Genomic DNA, 10910 nt, shown 5'->3' with positions numbered 1-10910 from the left:
TTAGAAATGTAACCCTCTATTTGACGATTTTCATTTTTTCGTTTAAATCCAATGCACCACATGGGGCACTGTGCAATAGACCTTTAGACACAAAAAAATACAAAAGAAGACAAAGAAAAAATATGCAATGAGCAACGCATGAGCAACTTAGAATAGAATTCAATAATGCAATTGGATATTGCAGGGAACATGCATGATTTAAGTTCTTTGAGTACTGTATACTACGAGTTGCATGAGCAGAAGTTAAAATTATTTTGCGACAGACGTGATGTTGGCTCATTAATGCATTGGGAGGGCACTGAAACTTTGGATCTTTGGATCCTTAGGTTATATAACTCTGAACCCTTATATCTTGAAAGGGTGTAATCTCGCACCTACGCACCTAATGCACCTGTAAATAGTCTGCCTATCAAAATTCTTGAGAGATTCTGTTTTAAAAAACACGATAAAGTTTTAAGTGCGATAGAGTCCCTCCCTCATTGCTGCTACTGTGCTTTAGATGACTTTTAAATACAAAATGCAAGCATATTCTTATTTTGGCTATATGACAAGCCAAGTACGTGGCCATGCAAGTTTCTGACATGGACATATTTGTTTTTCCTATGGATAATATAATCACTTAACACAATTCTCTGTTTCTTAGACTGACTGTTTCACAGCACATTCGTATACTTTTACAGCAAATCATTTTGGTAAGTTATTTTTCCTGTCTGTGTCTTTAACTCTTAGTTATTTATATCTTTTTATAGTGACACTTTATAAACACAGCATAGGCAATATATTTGCTATTTAAGATGGAATAATATCTATTTTACTCTTATGCTTTGGATTCCTAGGATATTAATTAGTGTTCAAATTCTGTCACCCGTTGATTGTTTGTTCTGAATCAAATGATGGTCGGTTCAGTGCATAAATTGTCTATTGCTGAGTCGTCCCCGTTTGCGACCAATTTTGTAATTCTGTAACTTTATTGTAACTCCATGCATGTTTCTAAAGCGAATTGCTGGCATCTTTTGAACATTTCTTCGTGTTCTTCCATGCACCATATTATTAGAAATGTAACCCTTTATTTGACGATTTTCATTTTTTCGTTTAAATCCAATGCACCACATGGGACACTGTGCAATAGACCTTTAGACACAAAAAAAATACAAAAATAGACAAAGAAAAAATATGCAATGAGCAACGCATGAGCAACTTAGAATAGAATTCAATAATGCAATTGAATATTGCAGGGAACATGATTTAAGTTCTTTGAGTACTGTATACTACGAGTTGCATGAGCAGAAGTTAAAATTATTTTGCGACAGACGTGATGTTGGCTCATTAATGCATTGGGAGGGCACTGAAACTTTATATCTTTGGATCCTTAGGTTATATAACTCTGAACCCTTATATCTTGAAAGGGTGTAATCTCGCACCTACGCACCTAATGCACCTGTAAATAGTCTGCCTATCAAAATTCTTGTGAGATTCTGTTTTAAAAAACACGATAAAGTTTTAAGTGCGATAGAGTCCCTCCCTCATTGTTGCTACTGTGCTTTAGATGACTTTTAAATACAAAATGCAAGCATATTCTTATTATGGCTATATGACAAGCCAAGTACGTGGCCATGCAAGTTTCTGACATGGACATATTTGTTTTTCCTATGGATAATATAATCACTTAACACAATTCTCTGTTTCTTAGACTGACTGTTTCACAGCACATTCGTATACTTTTACAGCAAATCATTTTGGTAAGTTATTTTTCCTGTCTGTGTCTTTAACTCTTAGTTATTTATATCTTTTTATAGTGACACTTTATAAACACAGCATAGGCAATATATTTGCTATTTAAGATGGAATAATATCTATTTTACTCTTATGCTTTGGATTCCTAGGATATTAATTAGTGTTCAAATTCTGTCACCCCTTGATTGTTTGTTCTGAATCAAATGATGGTCGATTCAGTGCATATAAATTGTCTATTGCTGAGTCGTCCCCGTTTGCGACCAATTTTGTTAATCTGTAACTTTATTGTAACTCCATGCATGTTTCTAAAGCGAATTGCTGGCATCTTTTGAACATTTCTTCGTGTTCTTCCATGCACCATATTATTAGAAATGTAACCCTTATTTGACGATTTTCATTTTTTCGTTTAAATCCAATGCACCACATGGGGCACTTGCAATAGACCTTTAGACACAAAAAAATACAAAAGAAGACAAAGAAAAAATATGCAATGAGCAATGCATGAGCAACTTAGAATAGAATTCAATAATGCAATTGAATATTGCAGGGAACATGCATGATTTAAGTTCTTTGAGACTGTATACTACGAGTTGCATGAGCAGAAGTTAAAATTATTTTGCGACAGACGTGATGTTGGCTCATTAATGCATTGGGAGGGCACTGAAACTTTGGATCTTTGGATCCTTAGGTTATATAACTCTGAACCCTTATATCTTGAAAGGGTGTAATCTCGCACCTACGCACCTAATGCACCTGTAAATAGTCTGCCTATCAAAATTCTTGAGAGATTCTGTTTTAAAAAACACGATAAAGTTTTAAGTGCGATAGAGTCCCTCCCTCATTGCTGCTACTGTGCTTTAAATGACTTTTAAATACAAAATGCAAGCATATTCTTATTTTGGCTATAGGACAAGCCAAGTACGTGGCCATGCAAGTTTCTGACATGGACATATTTGTTTTTCCTATGGATAACATTATCACTTAACACAATTCTCTGTTTCTTAGACTGACTGTTTCACAGCACATTCGTATACTTTACAGCAGATTATTTTGGTAAGTTTTTTTTCCTGTCTGTGTTTTTAACTCTTAGTTATTTATATCTTTTTATAGTGACACTTTATAAACACAGCATAGGCAATATATTTGCTATTTAATGGAATAATATCTATTTTACTTTATGCTTTGGATTCCTAGGATATTAATTAGTGTTCAAATTCTGTCACCCCTTGATTGTTTGTTCTGAATCAAATGATGGTCGATTCAGTGCATATAAATTGTCTATTGCTGAGTCGTCCCCGTTTGCGACCAATTTTGTAATTCAGTAACTTTATTGTAACTCCATGCATGTTTCTGAAGCGAATTGCTGGCATCTTTTAAACATTTCTTCGTGTTCTTCCATGCACCATATTATTAGAAATGTAACCCTTTATTTGACGATTTTCATTTTTTCGTTTAAATCCAATGCACCACATGGGGCACTTTGCAATAGACCTTTAGACACAAAAAAAAATACAAAAAAAGAGAAAGAAAAAATATGCAATGAGCAACGCATGAGCAACTTAAAATAGAATTCAATAATGATGTTATTGAATATTGCAGGGAACATGATTTAAGTTATTTGAGTACTGTATACTACGAGTTGCATGAGCAGAAGCTAAGATTATTTTGCGACAGACGTGATGTTGGCTCATTTAATGCATTGGGAGGGCACTGAAACATTGGATCTTTGGATCCTTAGGTTATATAACTCTGAACCCTTATATCTTGAAAGGGTGTAATCTCGCACCTACGCACCTAATGCACCTGTAAATAGTCTGCCTATCAAAATTCTTGAGAGATTCTGTTTTAAAAAACACGATAAAGTTTTAAGTGCGATAGAGTCCCTCCCTCATTGCTGCTACTGTGCTTTAGATGACTTTTAAATACAAAATGCAAGCATATTCTTATTTTGGCTATATGACAAGCCAAGTACGTGGCCATGCAAGTTTCTGACATGGACATATTTGTTTTTCCTATGGATAATATAATCACTTAACACAATTCTCTGTTTCTTAGACTGACTGTTTCACAGCACATTCGTATACTTTTCCAGCAAATCATTTTGGTAAGTTATTTTTCCTGTCTGTGTCTTTAACTCTTAGTTATTTATATCTTTTTATAGTGACACTTTATAAACACAGCATAGGCAATATATTTGCTATTTAAGATGGAATAATATCTATTTTACTCTTATGCTTTGGATTCCTAGGATATTAATTAGTGTTCAAATTCTGTCACCCCTTGATTGTTTGTTCTGAATCAAATGATGGTCGATTCAGTGCATATAAATTGTCTATTGCTGAGTCGTCCCCGTTTGCGACCAATTTTGTAATTCTGTAACTTTATTGTAACTCCATGCATGTTTCTAAAGCGAATTGCTGGCATCTTTTGAACATTTCTTCGTGTTCTTCCATGCACCATATTATTAGAAATGTAACCCTCTATTTGACGATTTTCACCTTTTCGTTTAAATCCAATGCACCACATGGGGCACTTTGCAATAGACCTTTAGACACAAAAAAATACAAAAGAAGACAAAGAAAAAATATGCAATGAGCAATGCATGAGCAACTTAGAATAGAATTCAATAATGCAATTGAATATTGCAGGGAACATGCATGATTTAAGTTCTTTGAGTACTGTATACTACGAGTTGCATGAGCAGAAGTTAAAATTATTTTGCGACAGACGTGATGTTGGCTCATTAATGCATTGGGAGGGCACTGAAACTTTGGATCTTTGGATCCTTAGGTTATATAACTCTGAACCCTTATATCTTGAAAGGGTGTAATCTCGCACCTACGCACCTAATGCACCTGTAAATAGTCTGCCTATCAAAATTCTTGAGAGATTCTGTTTTAAAAAACACGATAAAGTTTTAAGTGCGATAGAGTCCCTCCCTCATTGCTGCTACTGTGCTTTAAATGACTTTTAAATACAAAATGCAAGCATATTCTTATTTTGGCTATATGACAAGCCAAGTACGTGGCCATGCAAGTTTCTGACATGGACATATTTGTTTTTCCTATGGATAATATAATCACTTAACACAATTCTCTGTTTCTTAGACTGACTGTTTCACAGCACATTCGTATACTTTTACAGCAAATCATTTTGGTAAGTTATTTTTCCTGTCTGTGTCTTTAACTCTTAGTTATTTATATCTTTTTATAGTGACACTTTATAAACACAGCATAGGCAATATATTTGCTATTTAAGATGGAATAATATCTATTTTACTCTTATGCTTTGGATTCCTAGGATATTAATTAGTGTTCAAATTCTGTCACCCCTTGATTGTTTGTTCTGAATCAAATGATGGTCGGTTCAGTGCATAAATTGTCTATTGCTGAGTCGTACCCGTTTGCGACCAATTTTGTAATTCTGTAACTTTATTGTAACTCCATGCATGTTTCTAAAGCGAATTGCTGGCATCTTTTGAACATTTCTTCGTGTTCTTCCATGCACCATATTATTAGAAATGTAACCCTCTATTTGACGATTTTCATTTTTTCGTTTAAATCCAATGCACCACATGGGGCACTTTGCAATAGACCTTTAGACACAAAAAAAATACAAAAGAAGACAAAGAAAAAATATGCAATGAGCAATGCATGAGCAACTTAGAATAGAATTCAATAATGCAATTGAATATTGCAGGGAACATGCATGATTTAAGTTCTTTGAGTACTGTATACTACGAGTTGCATGAGCAGAAGTTAAAATTATTTTGCGACAGACGTGATGTTGGCTCATTAATGCATTGGGAGGGCACTGAAACTTTGGATCTTTGGATCCTTAGGTTATATAACTCTGAACCCTTATATCTTGAAAGGGTGTAATCTCGCACCTACGCACCTAATGCACCTGTAAATAGTCTGCCTATCAAAATTCTTGAGAGATTCTGTTTTAAAAAACACGATAAAGTTTTAAGTGCGATAGAGTCCCTCCCTCATTGCTGCTACTGTGCTTTAGATGACTTTTAAATACAAAATGCAAGCATATTCTTATTTTGGCTATATGACAAGCCAAGTACGTGGCCATGCAAGTTTCTGACATGGACATATTTGTTTTTCCTATGGATAATATAATCACTTAACACAATTCTCTGTTTCTTAGACTGACTGTTTCACAGCACATTCGTGTACTTTTCCAGCAAATCATTTTGGTAAGTTATTTTTCCTGTCTGTGTCTTTAACTCTTAGTTATTTATATCTTTTTATAGTGACACTTTATAAACACGGCATAGGCAATATATTTGCTATTTATGATGGAATAATATCTATTTTACTTTTATGCTTTGGATTCCTAGGATATTAATTAGTGTTCAAATTCTGTCACCCCTTGATTGTTTGTTCTGAATCAAATGATGGTCGATTCAGTGCATATAAATTGTCTATTGCTGAGTCGTCCCCGTTTGCGACCAATTTTGTAATTCTGTAACTTTATTGTAACTCCATGCATGTTTCTAAAGCGAATTGCTGGCATCTTTTGAACATTTCTTCGTGTTCTTCCATGCACCATATTATTAGAAATGTAACCCTCTATTTGACGATTTTCATTTTTTCGTTTAAATCCAATGCACCACATGGGGCACTGTGCAATAGACCTTTAGACACAAAAAAAATACAAAAAAAGACAAAGAAAAAATATGCAATGAGCAACGCATGAGCAACTTAAAATAGAATTCAATAATGATATTGAATATTGCAGGGAACATGATTTAAGTTCTTTGAGTACTGTATACTACGAGTTGCATGAGCAGAAGTTAAAATTATTTTGCGACAGACGTGATGTTGGCTCATTAATGCATTGGGAGGGCACTGAAACTTTGGATCTTTGGATCCTTAGGTTATATAACTCTGAACCCTTATATCTTGAAAGGGTGTAATCTCGCACCTACGCACCTAATGCACCTGTAAATAGTCTGCCTATCAAAATTCTTGAGAGATTCTGTTTTAAAAAACACGATAAAGTTTTAAGTGCGATAGAGTCCCTCCCTCATTGCTGCTACTGTGCTTTAGATGACTTTTAAATACAAAATGCAAGCATATTCTTATTTTGGCTAAATGACAAGCCAAGTACGTGGCCATGCAAGTTTCTGACATGGACATATTTGTTTTTCCTATATGGATAATATAATCACTTAACACAATTCTCTGTTTCTTAGACTGACTGTTTCACAGCACATTCGTATACTTTTCCAGCAAATCATTTTGGTAAGTTATTTTTCCTGTCTGTGTCTTTAACTCTTAGTTATTTATATCTTTTTATAGTGACACTTTATAAACACAGCATAGGCAATATATTTGCTATTTAAGATGGAATAATATCTATTTTACTCTTATGCTTTGGATTCCTAGGATATTAATTAGTGTTCAAATTCTGTCACCCCTTGATTGTTTGTTCTGAATCAGATGATGGTCGATTCAGTGCATATAAATTGTCTATTGCTGAGTCGTCCCCGTTTGCGACCAATTTTGTAATTTTGTAACTTTATTGTAACTCCATGCATGTTTCTAAAGCGAATTGCTGGCATCTTTTGAACATTTCTTCGTGTTCTTCCATGCACCATATTATTAGAAATGTAACCCTCTATTTGACGATTTTCACCTTTTCGTTTAAATCCAATGCACCACATGGGGCACTTTGCAATAGACCTTTAGACACAAAAAAAATACAAAGAAAAAGAAAAATATGCAATGAGCAATGCATGAGCAACTTAAATAGAATTCTAATGCAATTGAATATTGCAGGGAACATGCATGATTTAAGTTCTTTGAGTACTGTATAACGAGTTGAGCAGAAGTTAAAATTATTTTGCGACAGACGTGATGGGGTCATTCAAATGCATTGGGAGGGCACTGAAACTTTGGATCTTTGGATCCTTAGGTTATAACTCTGAACCCTTATATCTTGAAAGGGTGTAATCTCGCACCTACGCACCTAATGCACCTGTAAATAGTCTGCCTATCAAATTCTTGAGAGATTCTGTTTTAAAAAACACGATAAAGTTTTAAGTGCGATAGAGTCCCTCCCTCATTGCTGCTACTGTGCTTTAGATGACTTTTAAATACAAAATGCAAGCATATTCTTATTTTGGCTATATGACAAGCCAAGTACGTGGCCATGCAAGTTTCTGACATGGACTTATTTGTTTTTCCTATGGATAATATAATCACTTAACACAATTCTCTGTTTCTTAGACTGACTGTTTCACAGCACATTCGTATACTTTTACAGCAAATCATTTGGTAAGTTCTTTTTCCTGTCTGTGTCTTTAACTCTTAGTTATTTATATCTTTTTATAGTGACACTTTATAAACACAGCATAGGCAATATTTTGCTATTTAAGATGGAATAATATCTATTTTACTCTTATGCTTTGGATTCCTAGGATATTAATTAGTGTTCAAATTCTGTCACCCTTGATTGTTTGTTCTGAATCAGATGATGGTCGATTCAGTGCATATAAATTGTCTATTGCTGAGTCGTCCCCGTTTGCGACCAATTTTGTAATTTTGTAACTTTATTGTAACTCCATGCATGTTTCTAAAGCGAATTGCTGGCATCTTTTGAACATTTCTTCGTGTTCTTCCATGCACCATATTATTAGAAATGTAACCCTCTATTTGACGATTTTCACCTTTTCGTTTAAATCCAATGCACCACATGGGGCACTTTGCAATAGACCTTTAGACACAAAAAAAGACAAAAGAAGACAAAGAAAAAATATGCAATGAGCAATGCATGAGCAACTTAGAATAGAATTCAATAATGCATTGAATATTGCAGGGAACAATGATGCATGTTGAGTACTGTATACTACGAGTTGCATGAGCAGAAGTTAAAATTATTTTGCGACAGACGTGATGTTGGCTCATTAATGCATTGGGAGGGCACTGAAACTTTGGATCTTTGGATCCTTAGGTTATATAACTCTGAACCCTTATATCTTGAAAGGGTGTAATCTCGCACCTACGCACCTAATGCACCTGTAAATAGTCTGCCTATCAAAATTCTTGAGAGATTCTGTTTTAAAAAACACGATAAAGTTTTAAGTGCGATAGAGTCCCTCCCTCATTGCTGCTACTGTGCTTTAGATGACTTTTAAATACAAAATGCAAGCATATTCTTATTTTGGCTAAATGACAAGCCAAGTACGTGGCCATGCAAGTTTCTGACATGGACATATTTGTTTTTCCTATGGATAATATAATCACTTAACACAATTCTCTGTTTCTTAGACTGACTGTTTCACAGCACATTCGTGTACTTTTCCAGCAAATCATTTTGGTAAGTTATTTTTCCTGTCTGTGTCTTTAACTCTTAGTTATTTATATCTTTTTATAGTGACACTTTATAAACACGGCATAGGCAATATATTTGCTATTTATGATGGAATAATATCTATTTTACTTTTATGCTTTGGATTCCTAGGATATTAATTAGTGTTCAAATTCTGTCACCCCTTGATTGTTTGTTCTGAATCAAATGATGGTCGATTCAGTGCATATAAATTGTCTATTGCTGAGTCGTCCCCGTTTGCGACCAATTTTGTAATTCTGTAACTTTATTGTAACTCCATGCATGTTTCTAAAGCGAATTGCTGGCATCTTTTGAACATTTCTTCGTGTTCTTCCATGCACCATATTATTAGAAATGTAACCCTCTATTTGACGATTTTAATTTTTCGTTTAAATCCAATGCACCACATGCATGGGGCACTGTGCAATAGACCTTTAGACACAAAAAATACAAAAGAAGACAAAGAAAAAATATGCAATGAGCAACGCATGAGCAACTTAGAATAGAATTCAATAATGCAATTGGATATTGCAGGGAACATGATTTAAGTTCTTTGAAACTGTATACTGCGAGTTGCATGAGCAGAAGTTAAATTATTTTGTCACAGACGTCATGTTGGCTCATTTAATGCATTGGGAGGGCACTGAAACTTTATATCTTTGGATCCTTAGGTTATATAACTCTGAACCCTTATATCTTGAAAGGGTGTAATCTCGCACCTACGCACCTAATGCACCTGTAAATAGTCTGCCTATCAAAATTCTTGAGAGATTCTGTTTTAAAAAACACGATAAAGTTTTAAGTGCGATAGAGTCCCTCCCTCATTGCTGCTACTGTGCTTTAGATGACTTTCAAATACAAAATGCAAGCATATTCTTATTTTGGCTATATGACAAGCCAAGTACGTGGCCATGCAAGTTTCTGACATGGACATATTTCTTTTTCCTATGGATAATATAATCACTTAACACAATTCTCTGTTTCTTAGACTGACTGTTTCACAGCACATTCGTATACTTTTACAGCAAATCATTTTGGTAAGTTATTTTTCCTGTCTGTGTCTTTAACTCTTAGTTATTTATATCTTTTTATAGTGACACTTTATAAACACAGCATAGGCAATATATTTGCTATTTAAGATGGAATAGCATCTATTTTACTCCTAACATCTTTTTCGCTGCAATATATATTTTTAGGATGGAACATGTGAGAAATCCTTTTGACCTTTGTTACATTAACCCATTTAAAAGATCACTATTAAGCAAACTTTGACTGAGAGTTTTTAAATGATGCATGTGGTAAGTTTATTACAATTTTTGTTAACATTTAACAAAATCTACTCTGTCACTGTTACACTATGCAATTTTCTTGCAACTCTTTGTGCAATTATAATTTTGAGGCATGTTGATTTGTAACCAGTGTTCGAAAGTTAGCAGATTTTATTAAATGTTCGTATTTGACAAGTTTAGATGCCTCAGGAGTAGAATTGCATTGCAAATTGTAAGAAAAGTGTTGTAAAAAATAGTTTAAATGCCCCTTCCCAACAGTTTGTTAATTATATACAGTTGCTGTATATATTATCTTCAATCAAAACAGTTATACTGTCTTCATCTTGGGTGCGATTCATAACTGTATGTAACGGTATTAGGTGCTGTCCTTCATGGTTGTGAAGTCCTATACGGACTTTATCTGCTCTAATCAAGTGTTGACTTGTGAACTCATCCACTTTCCCACACCACGTGATTTGTTGCATTTTGATGACTTGTTCAAGAACTTTCACACTGTGAGGACTTACTGTACACTCAGGTCCCCATAAAGTCATTGCTACA

At 34.4% G+C, this 10910-nt stretch overlaps 1 long non-coding RNA gene across 2 annotated transcripts; it reads left to right on the top strand.

Moving 5' to 3' along the window:
• Positions 1-197: 197 nt before the first annotated feature.
• LOC114543899 lies at positions 198-10512 on the top strand. Of its 2 annotated transcripts, XR_003690225.1 has the most exons (11): positions 198-692; positions 1691-1739; positions 2740-2787; positions 3790-3838; positions 4842-4890; positions 5893-5941; positions 6944-6992; positions 7980-8027; positions 9058-9069; positions 10070-10118; positions 10278-10512. It is a non-coding gene; the product is annotated as an uncharacterized LOC114543899 (long non-coding RNA). The 2 variants fall into 2 exon arrangements; XR_003690226.1 differs by lacking the exon at positions 7980-8027 and having other exon boundaries at positions 9021-9069.
• Positions 10513-10910: the final 398 nt, after the last annotated feature.

The sequence above is a fragment of the Dendronephthya gigantea genome, unplaced genomic scaffold, assembly GCF_004324835.1.
Source record: "Dendronephthya gigantea isolate DGI-Jeju-01 unplaced genomic scaffold, DenGig_1.0 000583F, whole genome shotgun sequence".
Classification (NCBI taxonomy): domain Eukaryota; kingdom Metazoa; phylum Cnidaria; class Anthozoa; order Malacalcyonacea; family Nephtheidae; genus Dendronephthya; species Dendronephthya gigantea.
The sequence above is the reverse complement of the archived record's forward strand: the minus strand, read 5'-3'. Positions and strand labels throughout refer to the sequence as shown.